This window comes from Sturnus vulgaris, unplaced genomic scaffold, assembly GCF_052056855.1.
Source record: "Sturnus vulgaris isolate bStuVul1 unplaced genomic scaffold, bStuVul1.hap1 Scaffold_87, whole genome shotgun sequence".
NCBI classification, from domain to species: Eukaryota; Metazoa; Chordata; class Aves; order Passeriformes; family Sturnidae; genus Sturnus; species Sturnus vulgaris.
In genome coordinates, this window is record NW_028276756.1 from 1,156,005 (window position 1) to 1,179,749 (window position 23,745).

A 23,745-nucleotide genomic window follows, 5' to 3' on the forward strand; every position below is an offset into this window, starting at 1 on the left:
ACAGGAGCCCAGCACAGGCACAGGGAGCCTTCCCAGGGGCTGCACATCCAAAGCCTTGGGAGCGCCTGGGTCACCCCAAACCTCACCTGTGCCACTGGCACCTGCAGCTCTGGGCACTCTCCAAAACGCTGCATCAGACACCGGGCCTGGAATGTCCCGGCTTTAACCACACACCTGCGGGAAGCACAAAACATTGCGGCTTTAGGGCCGGCCTGAGCAGAGCTCCGGGCTCAGAGCCCGGCCCGGGGACTCGATGGCACCGCGGGCAAAAGCTGCGCTGCCGGAGGGAGGGAGGGAGGGAGGGAGGGATGGCCGGGCCTCAGAGTAATTCTAGAGCTAAAGCGGTGAGAGACATCAGCTCGCCTCAGATAATACATGCCAGCGCTCATCCCGGGCCGGCCAGCGCCTCCTCCTCCTCCTCCTCCCCTTCCTTCCACAGCCCCGGCACCGGCACCCACACAGAGGATCCCCCCCGTTCCCCGCTATCCCCCCCGTTCCCCGCTATCCCCCCAATCCCCGCTATCCCCCCCAATCCCCGCTATCCCCCCCAATCCCCGCTATCCCCCCGTTCCCCGCTATCCCCCCGTTCCCCGCTATCCCCCCCGTTCCCCGCTATCCCCCCAATCCCCGCTATCCCCCCGTTCCCCGCTATCCCCCCCGTTCCCCGCTATCCCCCCGTTCCCCGCTATCCCCCCCGTTCCCCGCTATCCCCCCGTTCTCCCGGTCCCGTCCCGCACCCCGCGGCCGCTCCCCAGGATCATCCGCCCGCGCTGCCCCGGGAGGAGGAGCCGCCGCCAGGATCCGCTCCCGGGCCGTGCCCGCCTTGCCCTGGATCCACCCTCATCTCCCCCGCCTCCATCCCCATCCCCCTCCACTCTCGGGGCATCCTTCTCCACCCCAGCCGGCTCCATCCCCTCTGCCTCCATCCTGGGACCATCGATAAAAGATCCGTGTTAATCACAAAAGCATTGGGGCTTGTATAAACCAGAATACTAAGCTCTGAACTGAAGCATGGACACTAGATAAAAGAAATGATATGATTAAATAGTTCTGTTTAAAATCACCTTGTTATATTATGCTATGTTATGTTTTCCAAGTAAGCTGCATGGACTACCAGCTTGCAATATCAGTCTTCCCGATAGCCCTTCCTGCCTTTGGTTGATCAGTGCTGCCAATCTCAAGGAGCAGACTTCCAGATTTCACTGGTGGTTATCTACAAGGACCAGACGGTTATCTGTGAGACTGACTGTCTCCGGAGAGTTTGTGAATTGGGATAAGGACGTTTATTCGACCACCACTGCTTACCTGGTGTTACGAATGATGTTCTATTTTTCCAATTTATCAAGCAACAAGATTAAATTTAATAGTAGATTTTTAAATAGTAACAAAATGAATACAATCAAAGTATTGGAGATGACAATTAAAGTATTGGAGATGAAACAATCAAAGTGCATATATTTGAGAATATACAAAATTTGGCAGTAAGTAATTCAGTATCATTGAGGTTCGTATAAAGCATAAGCAAAACTGACCGGGGGTACAGGGAGGGGCTCCCATTCCTCACGTACCAAAGCATCCAGGCTAACAATCCCACTTATATACTGTAGGCTACAGAAGGTTCTAGAAAACTCCTCCTACCTTCTATTCCTAAAATCTCCGTCACTGTGTGCACGGTGCATGCTCTATAATGGGTTAGGGGGTCTCTCATCCCTTTGAGGGTCTTATTTCCGATGAAGGCTCATCGTCTTCATCAGTGACCGAGGTGTGACCTGCAGGTAGCGCAGGTGCACTGTGTGACTGAGCAGATGTTTTCCATAACAAGACTTTAATTGAGTCCCATGCTTGGAATCATCCCATTTTGGCCCATTTCAAGGTCAAAACTTTCTATTTCTAGATGCTGCTTGTCAGACCTACGTCCTTCTACTATTCTTGTTTGACTTTCTTCCAACCTCTTTCTTCGACTCCCAACATCTGGAAGATGTCCTGTGTCCTGTCTCACCCATGTCCCCCCTCACTCTGTAACAATTGTCTTCTATTCATCTAAATACAACTTTGTTAATATAGTTACAATTTAATTAGCACGAATCACATTTATCACACTGGGCACAGTGTTGGGAAGATTGGGGGACACTGAGGCATACTATGCATGACACTGGGGGGAACTGGAAGGGAATAGGAATGAACTCAAGTGTACAAGGAGGGCTGGAGGGGCACTGGGGTTGTACTGCCTGTCCTGGGGATGAACTGGGCTGTACTGGGAGGGACTGGAGGGGTTGAATGGGCTCCTCCCGCCTCTGCCCATCGTTGCCTGCAAACAATCAGCGCCGGGGATCGAGGCTTAGGGGCGCTGCCTGGTGTCAGCGCCATCTTTTCTTTTTGCCTATAACTCCCATCATGCCCCGCGGAACCATAGAACCCCATTGGAGCTGGGACTACAACGCCCGTCATGCCCCACGCCCCACAGAACCCCGGTATCCGTCCCCACATGTCCCTTAAGTGTCCCCCAGATCCTCCAGGATTCTGAAGTGCCTCCACAGCACCCATTCTGGACCCCCTAAAAGCATCCCCAGATCCCCTGAATGCTCCCAACCCCACAGATTCCCGTTACAGTCATTTCTGGGAATTCATCTCCTCTCATCCCCGGCGGCTTCTGAGTTTCACATAACATAATCTGGCGTCTAAAACTCCTGCCCTTCCCTGAGCCCTAAAAAGCCCGGTTAGAGCTCCCCAAGTTCCCCCAGAGTGCTCCCGAACCGTTCACGTTCTGTCCTGAGGACCTCAAATCGTGGCTCGGACGCAAAAGTGTCCCCGAAATGCTTTTCCGGGCCCCCAAACACCGAGCTACTTCCGGGACTACAGCTCCCATCATGCTTCGCGGTTCCTGTAGCATGCCGTTGTAGTCATGACCTCATCTCCGGTCATGCCCCATGTTTCACCGAGACACTTTGGCGCTGCGCCTACAACTCCCATGGTGCTCCACAGCTCCATTGAACCGTGTTATACCTGTGCCTACAACTCCCATGAACCCCAGCGCCCCAGAGAGCCCCGTTAGAGCCTCCCAAGTGGCCGCCCCGATCCCGAAGTGTCCATCAGAATCCCTCAGTGCCGCATCGAATTCCCACCCGGCTCCCCCAGAGTGGCCCCTTTTACCCTGTCTGAGAAAATGATTAAAAAAAAAACAGCACTAAAGGAGTAAAAATAGGACTTATAAACATAAAGAGGGAGGAATCAATACCCAATAGTGGTCAATTGACAAATTAATTAATGATGGGAATAGTGTTACTTAGAACTAATGACCAAAATCTTTTTTGCTTGCTAAAAATGTATTGATTTTTTAACATAAATATAGAAGTAAGAAAAATATAGAACAATATTAGTATAAACAAAAAACTATTACTAAAATTTTATTAATAGGTACCTTTTAATTCCAAGTAAAAATTAATAATTTTTATTTTAATGTTTTGACTCAGTCCCAGGTGGGCGATGTCTGACATGGTGACTGAAGGGGTGAGGAGCAGGTTGTCCAAACAGGGTCAGGCTCACTCTTCTACACGCCCAGACCTCCTAAGGAGACATTCAGCATCAAGATCACCTGGCAAATGCTTCTATCACCTCTACAATGAACTGAAAAATAAAAAAATACTCAACTGAATAAAAACAAAAATCATGAGGTGCACTTCGAAATTTTCCTCCTTAACAGAACTCCAAACTGACTCCAATCAGCTGCACAAGCCCTGCAGACTTGAAGACAATTGAAGGAAGACAAAGAGATCCTGAGAGCTTTCTGTATTTTAATCACCTCCACAGTGGATTTGGGGCTGAGCCCAGGACCCTCAGGCACTGAGAGAAGGTTGAAGAAGCTGCTCCAGGAGTCAGAAGCAAAACTCCAAGTCCCTTGGAGCATCAGTGGCCCCACTGAGGGCAGGGAGTGCCAAAGGCTCCCCAGGGACTGGTGAGAGCAGATCCTTGAGGGCAGGATTGCAGGAGCCCGAGGCTGTGAGCAGGGAACTGCAATGCTGAGCAAGGCCTGGGCTGGGTGGAGGAAGCAGAAAGGCCAAGGCCTGAGCCCAGGCCTGGCCCAGCAGGGCCTGTCCCTCACGGGTGGCTCGGGGCTGTTGCTGGGGCAGTGGGATGGCAGGGGCAGCAAGGACAAATGTCATCAAGCTGCCAGCCCTGGCAGCCTCCTGAGGGAGGGCCGAGGCAGAAGCAAAGTGCAGCCCCTGCCAGGAAAGTTCCTTCTGTGGGGCTGCAGAGGCCCTGCCCGAGCCCAGGGCACAAAGGCCTGGGTGCCTCTGGCCCTGCCAGCCCTGCCCAGCCCTTGGCCATCTCTCCTGCAGGCTGTGCCCCCTGTGCGTGCTGCTCCTGTGCCCTGGCCGGCTGCACACGCCCATCTCGCTGTCCCCCCCAGCATTTCTCAGCCCAGCATTGCTGTGCCCTCCCTGGGCTCCCTGCACCCAGCGCTGCCGGCTCCTGGCACACAGAGCCATGGCCTGGCCCAGCCTCACGCTGGGACACCTCAGGGACCAACATTCCTATTTTAAAGGGTTTATTTTATTATTGTTTTTCTTTAGAGCAGAGGTGATTCCAGCATTCTGTGATTGATATTGATTCAAGATCTCTCCTCAGGTGGTCTGGCCTGCTCACAGAAGCTGTGCCTTGAGGTCTGAGCCAGTGTGGACAACCTTGCTCCACATTCCCCAACCCCTCGTGTCTTTCCTCACTTACCTGGGACCTGCTTTGCTTGGAGAACTGCTTGCACTCAGGAAATTTTTTGGTTTGGGGTTTTTTTTAAGCAATCAAGAACTCCTTATTTTCTATATTGAAAACAGACACACTCCTCAGGTGTGTGCCAGGCCAAGGTACCACCAAGGAGTTTCCCCTTCCCCAAGGCAGAACCCTGCATGGAATGTTTGAGATCTTTGCACTCCTTGGTTCCCTGAGGCCTTGCAGTGTCACAAAGGCCCCTTGGTTCCATGAGGTTCTGCTCTGTCACAATGGAGATTTGGGTCCATGGGGCCCCACAGTGTCACAATGCTCTTTTGGGTTCCATCAGGCCTTGATCTGTCTCAATGGACTTTTGGTTCCATGAGGTTCATTGGTGTCACCATGGTCTCCTTGGTTCCAGGAGCCATCACAATGTCACAACAGACCCTTGGTTCCATGAGGTTCCTGCAGCAGGACTTCCCCTATGGCCCAGCAGAGCTCATCTCTTCTGTCCATCAGCTGGGGCCATCACTCAGGGCATCTTCCCCCTCTCAGGAATTGCTGAGATAACCCAGGCCCCACATCTGTCCTGTCCTGAGTTCTCTCTGGTGCCAGTGAGGTGGAATTCCAAGCTGACCATGAACATCTGGCCTTGAGAGCAGCCTGAAGGGAGATGAGCCTTGAATTTCTGAGTGACACACACTTCACTTTACAAACTAGAAAAGCTACACAGAACTTTCACCAAGCAGAAATCTTCTGCATAGTCCCTGCAAACAGATAGGGCTTCTCTCCCAAGTCTGGATGCATCTTTGTGGTTCCTTTTCTGGGAGCTGAGTGAAAGTTCTCCATGTGTACTCCCTCATCAGTTTGGTGCTAAGTTACATTGACTCCTGATCTCTGCTATTCCTTCACTAGCTGTAATATAGGGAACTTCATTGTGCACGGTGTTTGTATCTACCTGGGCTTCTTTTGTTTATCCTGTGCAGTAAGTATTCCAGTTAAAGTGTCTTGTCTGTTAATCTTGAGTCCATTCAGTGAATAATTCATTTTATAATAGACCTCATCAGCCATTCTCTTGTGAGCAAAAGCAATTTGGTGTGCAGGTCGCCTGAAACAGAGTTACTGCCAGAAACCTGAACATAAGACAAGACTTGTCTAAGCTTTCACTCCATTCAAAACATATTTCAATTAAAGACAAAAAGAGAGAATATATTTTTTTCTTATTCTTATTTTCTTTTTTATACACTGATATCAGCAATCTCCAGTTGATATTGATCCCCAGCCCATCCTAATGCAGTCTGAACAGAGATGAAAATCAAGACTCTTTATGGCTGACAATCAATCACACTCTGTCCCTACTCCCACCCCACCATTTCCCCCATCCAAGCCCTGGCACTCAGAGCAGCCTTGTGCAAATCTGAGCTCCCTCCCCTCCAGGCTGTGCCTGCAGCTTTCAGCTCCTTGGCACCAACTCCCACCTGCTTTCCTTGGAGAAGGAGCTGCTTGAGACACAGAGGGATGTTCATTTCTTGTCAGCAAACAAACCAAACGCAGGCACAGCTGCATAAAAAACAGAAGTCCAGAGCAAGGAGTGCTGGGCATTGGAGTCACATCCAGGGGTGTCCCCAGGGCTCAGGATTGGGGCCAGGGCAGTGAAATCTCTTTCTTGCTGATGTGGACGAGGCCATGGAGGGCACCCTGAGTCAGTGTCCAGGTGAGGCCAAGCTGGGTGGGAGTGTGGCTGTGCTGCAGGGCAGGAAGCTCTGCAGAGGGATCTGGACAGGCTGGAGCCATGGGCCCAGGACAATTGGATGAGGTTCAGCAAGGCCAAGGGCTGGCTCCTGCCCTGGGCTCACAACCACCCCAAATCCCTGGCTCTGCCCTGCCCCTGATCCCCACAGCCTGTCCTGTTTCCTTCATCCCTGCATTGCCAGGGACTTTGTGGGACAAGGGAGCTCTGCTGTGGGGATGGAGGGAGGTGCAAGTGCCAGCACTGCAGTGGGAACCACAACTCATCAGGTTTGTGTCCTTTGGGGGTCAGCAACTGGTGAGACTCAGAGGCACAGAAGGTTTCTCTTCTTGGCCAACATAAAAAAAAATTACCAATGATAAAATTCAATAAACTTCAAAATTCTTTCCTCAGCTCTGTGCAATGTCAAAGCAGTATCTGATGTATCCACCATGAACAAGGTATTTTCATACAGGAACAGTTTTAGACACAGACATTAGAAAGGGTGATTCTGTGATAGATGTAGACACAATTAAGATGTTGACTAATGTGGAATGACCAGAGAACAATGGGAGGAGGAAATCTGGGAGCAATGGCAAGGCCATAGGACCAGCTGGTCTAGGGAAGAGATGTCCTTAGACATGGCCATTTAAACAGGAGAGGTGGAAACACACAAATGAAGAGGGACATGAAATAATAGACAGTGTAGTGGTAACACAGGTACAGATGAAGATCAGTATTTCTTGTCCTGCCATCAGTACACATCCAGGAAATTTCTCTTCTCTTCTGGTGGGAAATTTTGACATTTCTTAAAGTACTCAAATGCCCCAGTTAATGAGATGTGCTCGTGCACCTTGCAAGCTGCAGGTCCCCTACAGCCCCAGAGGGCTCCTGTCCCATAAACATCTGCTCCAGCCCATTCCAAAATCAGGAGCAGCATCGTCCTGGGATCATCAGGGAGCTGAGGTTGGAAGGGGGACCTCAGCAAGTCTGCAGCCAAACCTGTCAGAAACTGGGTCAGACCAAGTGGTTCAAGCCTTGATTTGGTGTGGATTGGAAATTCCCAAAGCCAGGGATGGGGCAGCATCTCAGAACCTGTCTGAGCCCATGGGAACAAAGGTTTTCCACATGTCCTGTCTGATCTGCCCTCATTCCCCTTCCACCCATTGTCTTTTGTCCCCTCCAGCCCCCCCAGTGCAGAGCCTGGCTCTGTGTTCTCCATCAGCTCCTGGGTGGCTCTGCCAGGCTGGCATGAGGAGCCCCTCAGCCTTCCCTGCTCCAGGCTGGACAAGCCCAGCTCCCTCAGCCTCTCCTCACAGCCAAAGGGCTCCAGCCCCACCTTGGAGGCCCTTCCCTCACCCTGCTCCAGCTGCCAGACATCTTTCCTGCCCTGGGCAACCCAAACCAGGCCCCAGTGACCTGGATAATCCACGTCCTTGATGTCCTGGTCACACAGCCCTGGCCCCTTGTCCCCGTGTCAGGCTCTGGGGTTGATTTGTGGAACATCCTTGGGGGAGGCTGTGGCTCCAGGTGGAGCAGGGGGATCCCGGGGGACAGGGGACCCTGCTGGGCATGAACAGCATTGGACTTGTCTGGGGAAACTGTGAGGGGGGCCTGGGGCAGAGTGACCAACCCAGTGACCTCACACAGCCCTGCTGTGATGTCACACACCCCTGCTGTGATGTCACAGCCTGCTCTGTGACATCACAGTCAGCTCTGTGATGTCACATAGCCAGCCTATGATGTCATAGCTGTTCAATGACCTCTCATAACCCAGTCTATGATGCCATAAGCCACTCTGTGACCTCATGTTACCAGACGATAAATTTCCCACCCCAGCTGAGCTAACACAATTCCTGTTCTCCAAAACCACTGGCCTCTGCAAACTTCACAATGCTCATTGTGTGAGAAAGAGAACTGGAAATTCCCCAGCCTCAGTGTCCTGCCAGCTCAGCCAGGCCAACTGGAACATTGGGGTCCACGACCACCAGGGACCAGCAGAGAGACCCCCAGGACAGAAGAACCCATGGGTAAAGGGGAGGAGAAATATATTAATGATTGTGGGCAAATGATTATCATTTGTGTGTTTAGTCCAGGACAGTCAATGAATAAGTCTGCAAACTACAGAATATAAACAGAAATTTCCTGTACTCAGCATGCACGGCTTTGGGAGGAGCTGTCCCCCTGTGTATCCAGCCAAATAAAGAATGCTGCTTTTTAATGCTACATTGGTGTTAAGGGGTTTTTTATTTTACCCGATGTTTGGTAACACTCCCAAAGGAAGCTCTGTCTCCTGATGTTCACAAACAGAGAAGGGCTGGTGGGAGATGTGGTATTCAGAGGCTGTTTGGGGTACAGTGACCATGAAATAATCCAGTTTTCAATATTCTGTGAAAAAAGGAGGGCCATCATTTAAACTTCTACAGTGGAATCATGGAGGGCAGACTTCAGCCTATTCAGGATGCAGATTTGGAGAGAACCAAATCAGGTACTGATTTTTTTGAGGGAAACAGCCTGTAAAAATAAAGGCTTTCGGGAAGGATGGACACACATCAAGAAAGAAATCTTGCAGGAGAAGGAGCAGCCTGTCCTGCATGCCAAAACTGAGCTAGCAAGGAAAATGACAGGTCTACCTGGGCATGAAGCTTTTTCCAGGAACTCAGGGAAAAAGAAGGTGCATCAGCTTTGGACCAAGGGGAAGGCAACTCAGGAAGATTTTAAGGATGTTATTAATTCTTGCAGGAAGAAAAGGAGAGAGGTGAAAGCTCTATTGCAGCTTAACCTTGCCACTTCTTTGAAAAATACTGAAAATAATGTTTATACATATATTAATAGCCAAAGCAGGGACAAGGAAAACCTCAGTTCTTTATTGGATGCAGTTGGGAGTATAGTAATTAAAGATGAGGAAGAATTTGAGGTACTTAACACATTCATTGCCTCAGTTTTCAACAGTAAGAAAGGCTGTCCCCAGGACAAGTGTTCTCCTGAGCTGGTAGATGGGGACAGGGAGCAGAACAGACCCCTGTAATCCAGGAGGAAGCAGCTGGGGACCTGCTGAGCCACTCAGAAGCTCACAGGTGTCTCTGGGACCAGATGGGATCCATCCTAGGGGGATGAGGGAGCTGCTGGATGAGCTCCCCAAGCTGCAATCCATCATTTCTCATCAGTGCTGGCTCAGCAGGGAGGTGCCAGAGGACTGGAGGTGCCAATGTGAGCCCATGCCCAAGAAGGGCTGGAAGGAGGATGTGGGGAACTGCAGGCCTGTCAGCCTGACCTGGGTGCCTGGTGAGGTGATGGAACAGATCACCTTGAGTGCCATCACAGGGCACCTCCAGGATGGCTGAGGGATCAGAGGCAGCCAGCGTGGATTTCAATATCTGCATTGATGATGTGGATGAGGGCATTGAGTGCAGCATCAGCAAATGTGCAGATGGCACCAAGCTGGGTGTGAGTGTGGATGTGCTGGAGGGTAGGAGGGCTCTGCAGAGGGACCTGGCCGGGAACAGGAATGGTGTGGCCAGCAGAACCCGGGCAGTGATTCTTCCCCTGTGCTCAGCACTGTTAAGGCTGTGCCTCAAGTGATGTGTCCAGATATGGGCTCCCAGTTTAGGAAGGACATTGACACTGGTGATATCAAACCAACTTGGTGTCACCACAATTCCATTCGGCCCTAGAATATCGTCATTATCTCCAAGATTCCTTGAGGCCTCCCAGGGTCACAATATCCCTTTTGATTCCATGGGAGCCCTTGGTGTCACAAATTTCCTTGGAACTTTGGGCCTCATTGTGTCACACTGGTCACCTTGGCTCCATAGGCACTTGCAGTGTCACAATGAGCCCCTGGTTCCATGAGACCCTGTAGTGTCATAATCATCTCCTTGGCTATGCAGGGCCACAGTTGGACTCCTGGTCAAATGAGACCCCAAAGTGTCACTATGGATCCTTGTTTCCATAAATTCTCACTGTGTCATGATATTCTCATCTGCTCAATCAGGCCCCACAGTGTCCCAATGGCCTGCTTGGCCTTGCAGCTTTAAAATGTCCCTTGCACGCTCAGGGCAGATTTCTGAATTCCTCCTCTGTAGCTTGTCCTCACTTCCACCTCCTGGTCGTTGTCCTGTGGCTCATGCCTGTCATTTGTCCCTGAGGCAGCACAGCCCCCCTGGCCAGCACAGGCCCCACATCCCCTCATCAGACACAGCACAGCACAGGGAGTGTTTTGGGTGGGCAAATGTTCCCCACCAGAGTGCCCACTCCACACCTCAGTGTCCAGTCCCAGCACCCACATCCCGTGCCAGGGGTCACAGAGAGCCCTGCTCTGGGCTCTGCCAAGGGCTGGGTGAGGAGGGAGCCCGGGCAGGGCTGATGCTGCCCCTAGAGCAGTGCTGAAATGGGCAGGAGGAAGGAGATAAGCACAGAACAAACAGACCAAGAAAGTGGGGTGAGTGTCCAGGTTTGGAAATGGCTGATGGAAGAGGCTGGAGGGATGCTCAAAGCCCTGGGGCACCTTCTCACACTGGCCATGCCACCAAAGCCACAGACCAAGCTCCTCAGTGCTGCACCTGCTTGTGTGAGATCCCTGCCAGGGGACTGGCACAGCAGCACACACCTGCTGGAACGTGTCCTGGCCCTGCAGAGTCACACAGCTCAGCTGACACGAGTGGGTTTTATCTCCTGGGCTCTCACCTTGTTTCCATGGGGCTTCAGAGTGTCACAATGTTCTCCTTGTTTCTGCAGTGTCACAATGGCCCCTTGCTGCCATGAGGCCCTGCAGTGTCACAATGGCCCTTTGGTTCCCCACAGTGTCACAATGGTCTCCATGATTCCATGGGGCCTTGCAATGCCACAATGGTCTCCATGGATCCACGGTGCCCTGCAGGATCCCAATGGCCCTTTGGCTGCTCCAGGCCCTGTAATGCAACAATGGCCTCTTGGTTCCACAAAGCCCTGCTGCTCCACACCGGCCCCTTGGCACCATGGGGCCCAGCATTGCCACAGTGGTGTCCTTGGTTCCACGGGGTCCCCACAGTGTCACAGTGGTCCCTTGGATCCATGGTACCCTGCAGTGTCACAATAATCCCTTAGATCCATGGTGTCCCCACAGTATTACAATGGCTCTTTCATTTCAGAAGGCCCCAAAGTGTCTCAATGGTCACCATGGTTCCATGGGGCCCCACAGTGTCACCATGGTCTCCACAGGAAGGAATCCATGAATCCCCTGTGTTTCATGGCTTCATGAACTGCAGCCACCAGAGGCCAAGGCCAGCCAGACCTGTCTGTCCTGGCCACTTTTGTCTGGCAGAAGCCTTTGCAGATAGGAATTCTGGAAGAAAAGCACCAATTTTTGCCATGGGTGCCTCTGCAAGAGGGATGGTTTTTTCCATAGGAAGGAGAGCATGGAGCCCCAGTGTTTGAAGACAGATGAGACCCAGCTCTAAGGAAGCCAAGGGCAGCCAGAGTGTTGGAAATGGCAACTTTTGTTTGGGAGCAATCACGGATATTGAGAATTTTGGAGAGGGAAATCTCATTTTGCCAATGGGTGCCTGGATGAGAAGGGCAGTTCTTTTCCATTTGAAAGAAAATCCCAGAGCCCCAGGGTTTCAGGGGTGCATGAGAAGAGACCCTCGACATGCCAAGGGCAGTTGGACCAGTCAGACCAAGCCAACCAGACCTGTTACCTGTTCCCTTGTTTCCATGGGACCCTGCAGTGCCACAATGGTTGTGTCATATTGGATCCTTGGTTCTATGAGGCCCAGATGTGTAACCCTGGCCTCTTGTTTCCATGGGGTTCTACAGTGTCACAATGGTGCCTTGTTTCCATGAGCCCTTGCAGTGTCAAAGGGGTCTCCTTGGTGCCACAGTATCCCAATGGACCCTTGGTTCCATGGGGACTCACAGTATGAGAAGGATCTCCTTGGTTCCATGGGGACTCACAGTATCAGAAGGATCTCCTTGGTTCCATGGGGACTCACAGTATCAGAAGGATCTCCTTGGTTCCATGGGGACTCACAGTATCAGAAGGATCTCCTTGGTTCCTTGAGGCCCTGCAGGGCTCCTTGATTCAATGAGGCCTCAAAGTGTCATCAGGGCCCCCAGGATTCCATGAAACCCTGCAATGTCACAATGGACCTTTGGTTTCATGGGGTCCTGCACTGTTCCATGAATCCTCAGTTCCATGGGGCCCTGTAGTGTCACAATGGACTCCTTGGTTCAATGGGGCCACACAGTGACACAATCACCCCTTGGCCTGACAGGACCCCATAGTGTCACAATGGTTCCTTGCTTCCATGAGGCCTTGCAGTGTCACAATGGACTCCTTGGTTCCATGAGGCCACAAAGTGTCACAGTGGCCCCTTGGTTCAGTGAGGCCAGTGATGCCTTAAGATTTTAACCTTTATATTTTTCAAATCCTCTAGTGCATATGGGCATAACTCTAAACTCCATATAAAGTGTTAGATAAATGTCTTCACCTTTTGGTCGGACAAATCAATTCCTCTAAAAATCAAGGACACCCTACAGCCTCAGGCCCCCAAAAATATAAACAAAATTGAATTGCAGGGGGGCAAACTGGGGGAGTATGACTTCATTACCTGAAGCTGTAATTGGAAGATTAACCCCTGACATGCAAACAGACGAAACTTAAATCTGTCTGAAAAACTCATCATCACAATCCATCTTGGGTGTAGCCCCTGGGAGGCTTTTGAATGTCGAAGGTGAATCTATTGAAAGCCTTTAATAAACACCCACATTATTCTCTTAAACATTTCTAGCCTCTGCTCTAGGTAGCCACTCCAAGGCATCACCTGTAGTGTCAGAATAGTCTCCATGATTCCATAAGGCCCTGCAGTGTCACAACAGAACATTGATTCCATGAGACCCCACAGTGTCACAATGGCCCCTTAGTTCCATTGAGTCCAGGAATATCACTAGGATCCCCTTGGTTCCAAAATGCCCTGAAATGCCACAATTGTCCTTTGATTTCAAAAAGTCTCTAATTGTAAAAATGCTCTCCTTTGTTCCATGATGCCCTGTACGGCAACAAAGTTCTCCTTGGTTCCACGGTGTCAGAATGGCCCCTTTGTCCCATGGAGCCCCACACTGTCACTGTGCTCCCCTTGATTCCATGAGGCCCTGCCGTGCTGCAACGGCCCCAATGGCTACAATGGTCTCCAGGGAGAGTCTCTACAACCACCTGAACAGAGGCTGTAGTCAGGTGGGGGTTGGTCTCTTCCCAAGCAACCACTGACAGAATGAGAGGACACAGACTGAAGATGAGCCAAGGATAGATTAGGTTTGACATCAGGAAAAAAATCCTTCACTGCAAGAGTGACTGGGCACTGAAATCTTCTGCCCAGGGAAGTGGTGGAGTCACAGTCCCTGGCAGCATTAAAAAAAGCCTGGACGTGGCACTCAGAGCCACGGTTAAATTGATGAGGTGATGTTAGGTCATGATGATTTCAAAGGTCTTTTCCAAGCTCATTAATTCTCTGATTCTGTATCATAAGAGTCTCCATTGTTCCATGAGTACCCACAGTGTCAAAATGTATCTATGGTTCCATGAGGTTCCTTAGTGTCACAATGGTCTCCTTGGATCCACAGTGTCACAATGGCCCCTTGGTCACAATGGACTTCTGGTTCCATGAGCTTTCATACTCTGAGCAACAGTTTCGTAGTGTCACCATGGACCCTTTGTTCCAGGAGGCTGTGTAGTATAATATGGTCACATTAGTTCTGTGTGGCCCCACAGTGTCACAATGGCCCCTTGGCTCTGTCACAATGGACTTTTGGTTCCAGGAGGTTTCTCAGGGCCACAATGGTCTCCATGGATCTGCAGTGTCACAATGGACCATAGGCTCCATGCGGCCCCAGTCTGTCAAAAAGGATTTGGGTTCCATAAGCACCCAGAGTGTCAAAAAGCCCCTTTGTTCCTTGAGGTTCCATAGTGTAACATTGATGACTTGGTTCTGTGAGGCCCCACTGTCACCAAATCTCCAAAATATCAGAATACGACTCCTTAACACTAATTCGGGTTTGAAGAGCACATCATTTATTTCAGGCTTCAAGTCCAATGTGGGATAATTCCTAATCTTACGTGGACACTTCAGTCTACAAGTGTGTTGCTTATATTCAGAGAATACATGTGTATTACAATTCATCCATTTTCATAAAACCCACCCCAAATTCCCAGGTTCCATTCTTGTTCTTTCTACCACTGCATCCTTGAGCCAGATGTCTTCTTTTTGTCTTCCAATCGTCCCTGCTGGAAAAGCAGCCCCTGCAGGCCTTGTTCTTGTGCAAAAAGTTCACAGGCACGGTAAAAAATGAATGAACCCTTCTAGTGTCAAGGCCAAGGCTTTATGTGTCCAGGCAGAGGCAGGCAGGAGGCAGAGCTGTCAGCAAAGGAAGGGGCCAGCGAGGTGGGGCAGCCGGGGGATGACGACAGCCTGCAGGGACAGAGGCGCAGGGCATGGACACCGTAGGACAGCCTGGGCTGCAGAGGCCACAGGGATGGGCAGCAGCTGAAAGGCCCTGACACAGCCAACTCCTGCAGCACTTGGGCCATGCAGGCTGGCCCTGGGCCTGAGGCCAGCAGGGGACAAGTGAGCCTTGCTGTGCTGGGGCCTCATTGCCTCCTTGTCCCTGCTCAGCAGCCTGGCAGGGGCCGCCCCATGGTGCTGCCCTTGGCATTGCACATGCCCAGAGCCCAGTGGCCCGGGAAGAGCCCTGAGCAATGAGGGAGGGACAGGATCTGCCTTGCCAGGGGCTGGGGCTCAGCCCTTGGCCCTTTGCATTCCTGAAACACATCCAGGTTTGCTCAGCATCACAGACACCTTTCCCTTGTTTGTCCCCACCTGTCATCAGTGCCTCCAGTGTTCTGCTCTAACTGGAACCTGGGGACACTTTCTCAGTCCTGTCCCTCAGTGGGACCCATTAAAACTTGAAGAAACTTCAGTGTTTCAATTAAAATTTGAGTTCTTGAGAAATTTTTCAAGCACACGCTGAGGCACTGAGTCTGATGCAGACAGCACAATGCCCTGAGAGAGTCATTAAAATCCTTGTGCTGTGTCTGTGCTGATGAGCTGGGCTGGGCTCCTGACACAGAGGGTGATCCTGGCAACCAAGAAGAGCTTCAAAAACACATTTCTCTTGATGAGCAGCTCTTCTCCCAGCCTAACAGGGCTGGGGCACTGCCTGCAGCCACCCCAGGCACAGCACAGAGGCACAGAGAGATTCAATCAGTCAGGGTTGGGAAGATGCTCAGACGTGCCTGGGGCAGAATCACTCCCAGCCCTTGACACAGGAAGCCTCAGCTGCAGCTGCAGCTCCTGCAGTGATCTCCTAAAGCTGCAACATCCCAATGCCTGCAGACTGTGTGAGTACATTCTCTGATGATCTCTTGTGTAGAGCAGCCAGGGGTGCCCAGGGCTGTGGTGCAGAGCAGGGTCCTGCAGCCCAGGCTGCTGTGCTGGGGCAGGGACTCTGCTGCCTGCCAGGGACAGCTCTCAGCCAACCCTGGGAGCTGCTTCCAGCACTGGGGGACAAGGTCTGGGTGGAAGGAGACAGCTGGTAAGGCTTGGAAGTGTTCTCCTTGTGTGATGAGGATGCTGCATTGTTCAGGACTGCTGCTCCCAGCATGACATTTAAATCTAGAACATTTCCAAAGAGATTATACAGGGAGCACAGAGAGGCAGGGGTTGCATGAAAAGGAAAATCCTGATTTTATAATCAATTGCTCTCTGTTGAGTAGGTGGGAAAATTGCATATAGATATTAATCTCTCAGGTCAGATTGGGGAAAAAAAATGTTGATCTCGGATCTTAATAAAGCAGTCAGTGACAGAAATCAGCACAGGGTCCCTCACAGGCAACATCAGTGTCATTTTTCGAGGTTTTTTCTTCATTTTTCTTCAGGGTTGCTGTGGTGTTGCCATCAGAGCCTGTAGAGGCAAAGCTGCCCCTGGGCAGTGCCCTGTGCTGGGAGGGGTCTGCAGGGCAGAGCTGAGCCCCCAGGGCTGGGCTGGGCTCTGGCAGCATTGGCAGGGCCCAGCCCTGGGCACAGAAAAGCAGCTGCTGGCAGGGACAGCTCCAGGCAGCAGAGCCCTGGGCAGGCAGTGGGGGGAAAGTGCCACCAAGCTGGGCTGGGATATTTCAAGTCCTCTCCAAACTGAACTACTCCATGATTATTTATTTTACAGATTCACATGCCGAGACACAGGAAATGTCCAACAGCAGCTCCATCAGCCACTTCCTCCTGCTGCCATTGGCAGACACACGGCAGCTGCAGCTCCTGCACTTCTGCCTCTTCCTGGCCATCTCCCTGGCTGCCCTCCTGGCCAACGGCCTCATCATCAGCGCCGTAGCCTGCAGCCACCACCTGCACACCCCCATGTTCTTCTTCCTGCTCAACCTGGCCCTCAGCGACCTGGGCTCCATCTGCACCACTGTCCCCAAAGCCATGCACAATTCCCTCTGGGACACCAGACACATCTCCTATGAAGGATGTGTGGCCCAGGTGTTTATGGTTGTGTTCTTCCTAGGAGCAGAGCTTGCCCTCCTGACCATCATGTGCTACGACCGCTACGTGTCCATCTGCAAACCCCTGCACTACGGGACCCTCCTGGGCAGCAGAGCTTGTGCCCACATGGCAGCAGCTGCCTGGGCCAGTGGCTTTCTCAATGCTCTGCTGCACACAGCCAATACATTTTCCCTGCCCCTGTGCCGTGGCAATGCCCTCGGCCAGTTCTTCTGTGAAATCCCACACATCCTCAAACTCTCCTGCTCACACTCCAATCTCAGGGAACTTGGGCTCATTGTGCTAAGTGCTTTTCTTTATTTGGGCTGTTTTGTGTTCATTGTTTTCTCCTATGTGCAGATCTTCAGGACTGTGCTGAGGATCCCCTCTGAACAGGGACGGCACAAAGCCTTTTCCACCTGCCTCCCTCACCTGGCTGTGGTCTCTCTGTTCCTCAGCACTGGCCTTTTTGCCTACCTGAAGCCCCCCTCCATCTCCTCCCCATCATTGGATCTGTCCCTGTCATTTCTTTACTCAGTGGTGCCTCCAGCTCTGAACCCTCTCATTTACAGCCTGAGGAACCAGGAACTCAAGAATGGCCTGAAGAAAATTATCACAAATGCTGTTCAGAAGCAATAAACTGTTATTTTTCTGCATTGCTGTTGTTGTGTTACATTTAAACTCACTCTGTGTCCTGTATTTTTTGCTGCTCACACATGTGTTACACTATTGAGAACTCGTTTGCACAGAAGTCTTTGACTGTAGAATTTTAAATTCAGTGTTTGCCCTTCTAGCACACCCAAAGACTCTGTAACCTGGGAGCTATTCTACTTTTGTGCTGACACAAAATAAAGAACTCTGTATTATCGTGTTCCCCTGACATTATTGCTCCCTGACTTCTCTGGAGCTGCAGGGTCGGTGCCTCTGGGCAGAGCTGAGGCGAAAAGGGAACCCCACTGCTTCTCACTGCCAGGCAGCCCCAGGGCTTCTGCTCCACAACCTCCCCTTCCTTCCCCTCCACACTCACATTCAGAGCCCCTGGGCTGGTTTAAGGCCTCAGGGCTCTCTCAGCTCAGTCCCAGTCCTGCTGTGTGACTTTCCAGGGACTGCAGGCAGGGACAGGCTGTGGGCACTGCTGGGACAGAGCTGGGCTCTGCAGCAGCATTTCCATCATGCAAGGGCATCTCCCCAGTGCAGGGCCTGAAAGCTTCAATCTCCTTCCCAGTTTGCTCCCAAGAATGTTCCCAACACAGTGCCCTGGAGAGGAGAACAGCAGTGACCAGCACAAGTGTGGCAGTGTTCAGGGTGGGGCTGTCCCAGCAGTGCCCTTGCAAAGCCAGCGCCGCTCCCAGCAGTGGCCTCTCACCCCAGGGCACAGAGGTTGTTCTTCTCTGCGTGGAGGGACATCAAGTGACCGGGTCAGGAGTCTGTGTTTGCAGTGCAGGGACATTGCACAGCCCTGAACATCCTGTGTGTGTGTGAGGGGACATAAACCCAGTGACACAAACACCTGCAGCTGTTCCTGGAGTTCCCAGAGAGTAACATCCCCTGGGAACCCCTGGATGCAGGGCTGGGATGAGCTCCTGTGCCCAGAGCTCCCTGTGTCCATCCCTCCGGCCATGGGGCACCTCGGGCAGGGACAGAGCAGGGTGACACCCGCAGGGCTGAGGTCCCTGCCAGGCTCTGGCAGTGGCAGCAGAGCCCAGGGAGCCCCTGCCCGAGCTGCAATGAACTCTGTGTGTGTGTGTGCCAGGGAAGGACTTGTGTCCCTGGACACCCTTGGGGCTGTGAGCAGGGCATGAGCCCAGCTCAGGGCTGGGCACCTGACAGAGCCCTGACATTGCTGGGTGTGCGCATAAGAGCAGAGTTGGGCAAGGTGACTGTGGTTAAACCCCTCAGGGGATCAAGTGACAGCCAAGTGTCTCTGTCACTTTTCCTCATTAATCAGAAAACAAGAGAAAATATGATGAAAAGATTAGGGGTCACCATAAAGAGAGATTACTGTTAAAGGGACTAAAAAAGCAAAGGCCATATGCAGAAGCAAGGAAGATCATGGAGAGACAAGAATTCAACACATGTAGTGGTTACTTTGGAAGACAAATGTATTAATACAGAAAATCCAGAGACCCTCTTGTCCCCCTCAATTCCCTGTTGATCAGGACATCCCATGGAATGGAAGATCCCCTGGGTCAGTCCAGCCCAGCTGTCCCATCCCTGTGTCCCCAGGAACATTTGCCCACCCCCAGGACATTGGTTGGGGTTTGCAGAGATGCCTCATGTGGGGCCAGCCCTGCTCAGGAGCAGCCAAAGCCTCAGGCTGGGACCAAACCCACTCCAGCCATGGGAGCCAAGCACAGCAGGGCAGGGGCTGCTCTGGGCAAAGGGAGCTCCATCCCAGCCACACCCAGGCCAAGGGGGCTCAGGGGGCTCTTCCCACCTCTGTTATTCCACCATTCAATGAATCTTTTCCTTGGAGAGCTCTTTGAAAGCAGAATTGACAGAGAGGCAGAAGCAGAGCTATCAAATGCACCAGTACAAACACAGCAGCTCCAGTGAGGAATGAACCCTCCCAGGGCAGTGCTGTGGCAGGAGAAGCAGCCAGGAGGAGGAGGATGAGCTCAGTGCATGTGTGTGTGTGCCAAGGCACAGAGGGTGAGGGTGGGCAGAGGTCAGGGCAGGGCTGGCAATGGCAGGGCAGAGGCAGGGGCAGCGAGATGGGAGTGTGCAGCCTGCAGGGACACAGCAGCAGCTGTGGGACAGTGCAGGACAAGCTGGGCTGGACATGGCCAAGGGCCCTGGCAGGGCTGGCAGTGCCCAGGAGAAGCCAAGTCTTGGTGCCCTGGGGCACAGCAGGGTCTGTGCCACCAAGGGCTGGGAGGAAACACCTTGTCCTGAGCCACTGGGGCCTCCTGGCACAGCCCCAGCAAGGCTGGCCACTGGCACCTCTTGTCCTGCCCTCAGCATCCCCCCACATCCCAGTGGCCTCAGGGATCTGCTGGGACGAGTCCCTGGGGAGCCTTGGTCAGGAATGGCCCTGGGGGCTCCTTCATGCTCCCAGGGACTGCAGGTTTTTCAGAGGACTTTGGGTTTTGCTTTTGCCTTGGAGTCTCTGAGAGCTTTGTGCAATCATGGCCTCCAATTTTCTCCTCCAAGACTCCAGGAGGAGCCTGTGTTGGTGATGGACCTCAGTGGGACTGACACTGAAACTGCATGAAAAACAGGAACTCCCCAACAACATCTTCTCAGTGTTACAGAATTTAGGCATTACTTTCTTCGGGCCAGGATGTTTTTGTGCCCAGCATGTGCAATAGAAATCATTCCATCCACACATGCCTGGCTTGGGCAGTGAAATTCATTCCGTCATACATGGTTCTTTACTAGGGTTTTCACATATTTATACAGACAAAAACCCAAAGAAATTCATATTCATTGATCTTAAATTACACAATTCTTAGTATTCAATCTCCTGTTGCTTATTGATCCCTTTGCCCTTGGAGTAAATTAGGCCCTCATTTGATTCTCTTACCAATCTTTTCCCAGACCAGGTGTCTCCAACCACACCGGGGGTGATGTTCATTAATGTTCATTTACCTCCTCTGTATCTTCTGGCTACTCCCAATCTGTAGATGTTAAACTCATCTGGCCTCACCCAACCTTGGTGAACTGAGTCTTTTGAAGAGAAACTTTAATTCCCCTCCTCCTGGGCAAATGCAAACAAAATCCTGACTGCAGTTACATTAAAAATTTAAAGTTGTATCATTTGCAGCAACTCCATTATGTTCCTTACTGTCCCAATTCTCTCCTTGGTTCCATGAGGCCCCACAGTGTCACAAGGTCCCCTCAGTCCCATGTGTCCTGCACTGTTACATGAATCCTGAGCTCCATGGCATCCTGTAGTGTCACAATGGTCTCCTTGGTTCCATGGTGACACAGTTGCCCAAATGTCTATGGTACCACAACTGCCCCTTTGTCCCACGAGGCCCCACAGTGTCACCATGGCCCCTTGTTTCCATGATGCCGTGTAATGTCACAATGATCTCCATGATTCCATACAGTCCTGCAGTGTCACAATAAAACTTTTGTCACTGAGGCTCCACAGTGTCACCATGGCCCCTTGGTTCCATGGAGCCCCACGGTGTCACTGTGCTCCTCTTGGCTCCACAAGACCCTTTCGTTCCAGCAGGCCTTGATGTTTCAAAATGCTCTCCATGGTTTCATGAGTACCCTGTGTCACAATAGACTCTGGGTTCTGTGCAGTTCCTCAGAGTCACAAAGGCTCCTTGGTTCCATGAGGTTTGGTAGAGTCACAATTCACTCCTTGGTTCCATGAGGCCCTGCTGTGTCACAATGCCCAGGGTTCCATCAGTTTCCACAGTGTCACCACGGTCTCCTTGGATCCATAGGATCTCAGTGCTCTCCTTGACACCATCCCACCTCAATGTCACAATGGATTTTTGGTACCATGAGGTTCCACAGTGTCAGAAGGGTCTCCTTGGTTCCATTAGGATACAAGAGCTTTGCATAAATGCTGAGCAACACCAGCTTAACACACCTGTGAACATCTGTCTGCATTCAAAAGAGGGGTTAAAGGTGAGAATGGCACCAGCAGCTTCCATCTGCAACAGAGATCCAGGGAAAGGACAAGGACAGAGAATTCAGCTGAAAGACTCAGAGAATTCACAGAATCACAGAATCCCTAGGTCTGAAGAGACCTTCAAGATCATAATGTCCATCTCATGCCCTAACACCTCAACTAGACCATGGCACTGAGTGCCATATCCAGGCTTTTTTAAACACATCCAGGGATGGTGTCTCCACCAACCCCCCAGGTAGATCATTCCAGTACTTTATCACCCTTTCTGTAAAAAGCTTTTTCCTAATATCCAATGTATGTTTCCCCTGATGCAGTTTAAGACTGTGTCCTCTCATTCTGTCAGTTGCTGCCTTGAGAAGGAGACCAACCTCCACCTGACTACAACCACCATTCAGGGAGTTGTAGAGTGATGAAGTCTCCCCTGAGCCTCCTCTTCAGCTCCCTCAGCCACTCCTCACAGGACTTGTGTTCCACACCCCTCACCAGCCTTTTTGCCCTTCTCTGGACACGCTCCAGCCCCTCCATGTCCTTCCTAAATTGGGGACCCAGAACTGGACACAGCACTCGAGGTGCTGCCCAACCAGTGCTGAGCACAGGGGAAGAATCACTGCCCTGCTCCTGCTGGCCACACCTTTCCTGATCCTGGCCAGGTGCCATTGGCCTTCTTGGCCACCTGGGCACACTGCTGGCTCATGTCCAGCCTGCTGTCCATCAGTGTCCCCATGTCACTCTTGGAGTGGACACAACGTACAAAAGGACTCACTACATTTCAAAAGGCAAATATCTGTTCATTACAACAGCTAGCTGTTGTACCCTCTAAAAAGTTTACATTTTATTCATTGGTTACAATAAATCAACATAACCTTCATTGGTGTAAAACCATCTCCACCTCTGTTTTTTCAGAAAACTTTTCTAAAAATACTTTTCTCAGATGCAGGTTTCTTCTTGCTTAACTCCCTCCCCTTCTTCTCTTCTAGGTCTCCATACCACAGGCTTTGTTACAATTCCTTTCAGAAGTAAACTTTAGCCATTAACTCTCTCTGGCTCACAGACCAGCTGTAAGCTCCCTTCCATATTCCCAGGTCCCTTTCTGCCTGGCTGCTGTCCAGCCACTCTGTCCCCAGCCTGGAGCACTGCAGGGGTTGTTGTGGTCAAAGTGCAGGACCCAGCACTTGGTCTTGTTAAACCTCACCTTGTTGGATTTGGGCCCTGGATCCAGCCTGTCCAGGTCCCTCTGCAGAGCCCTCCTACCCTCCAACACATCCACACTCACACCCAGCTTGGTGCCATCTGCACATTTGCTGATGCTGCACTCAATGCCCCCATCCAGATCATCAGTGCAGATATTGAAATCCACGCTGGCTGCCTCTGATCCCTCAGCCATCCTGGAGGTGCCCTGTGATGGCACTCAAGGTGATCTGTTCCATCACCTCACCAGGCACCCAGGTCAGGCTGACAGGCCTGCACTTCCCCACATCCTCCTTCCAGCCCTTCTTGGGCATGGGCTCACATTGGCACCTCCAGTCCTCTGGCACCTCCCTGCTGAGCCAGCACTGATGAGAAATGATGGAGAGCAGCTTGGGGAGCTCATCCAGCAGCTCCCTCATCCCCCTAGGATAGATCCCATCTGTTCCCAGAGACACCTGTTAGGATCTGAGTGGCTCAGCAGGTCCCCATCTGCTTCCTCCTGGATTACAGGGGCTCTGTTCTTCTCCCTGTCCCTATCTCCCAGCTCAGGAGAACACTTGTCCTGAGGATATCCTGTCTAATTGTTTGAAACTCTGGCAATGAATGGGTTAAGTAGCTCAGCCTTTTTCTCGTCTTCAGTTTCTCTATTCCCCACAGCATCCAATAAAGAGCTGAGATTCTCCTTGTCCGCCAGTTTACTAATAACTTATTTATAGAAATATTTTCTATTATTTTTCACAGAAATTGACAGGTTAAGTCCTAATTGAGTTTTCACTTTTCACATTTTCTTTCTGCATGACCTAATAACATTCTTAAACACTTCCTGAGTTGCCTGCACCTCTTTCCAAATATGATGCACCCTCTTTTTTCCCTGAGTGCCTAGAAAAATCTCCATACTCAGCCAGGCCAGTCATTTTCCTCACTAGCTCACTTCTGGCACACTGGGACAGGCTCTTTCTGCTCATTCATCATTCTTTTCTTGAAGTGTCTCCATCTGTAAGGGTCAGTCTGAAGTTCCC

General features: G+C 51.5%; 1 non-coding gene across 1 annotated transcript; it reads right to left on the minus strand.

Annotated features, from left to right (window-relative positions):
- Nucleotides 1-313: 313 nt before the first annotated feature.
- LOC148217275 (small nucleolar RNA SNORD45) lies at nt 314-397 on the minus strand. Its single transcript, XR_015801125.1, has one exon. It is a non-coding gene; the product is annotated as a small nucleolar RNA SNORD45 (small nucleolar RNA).
- Nucleotides 398-23,745: the final 23,348 nt, after the last annotated feature.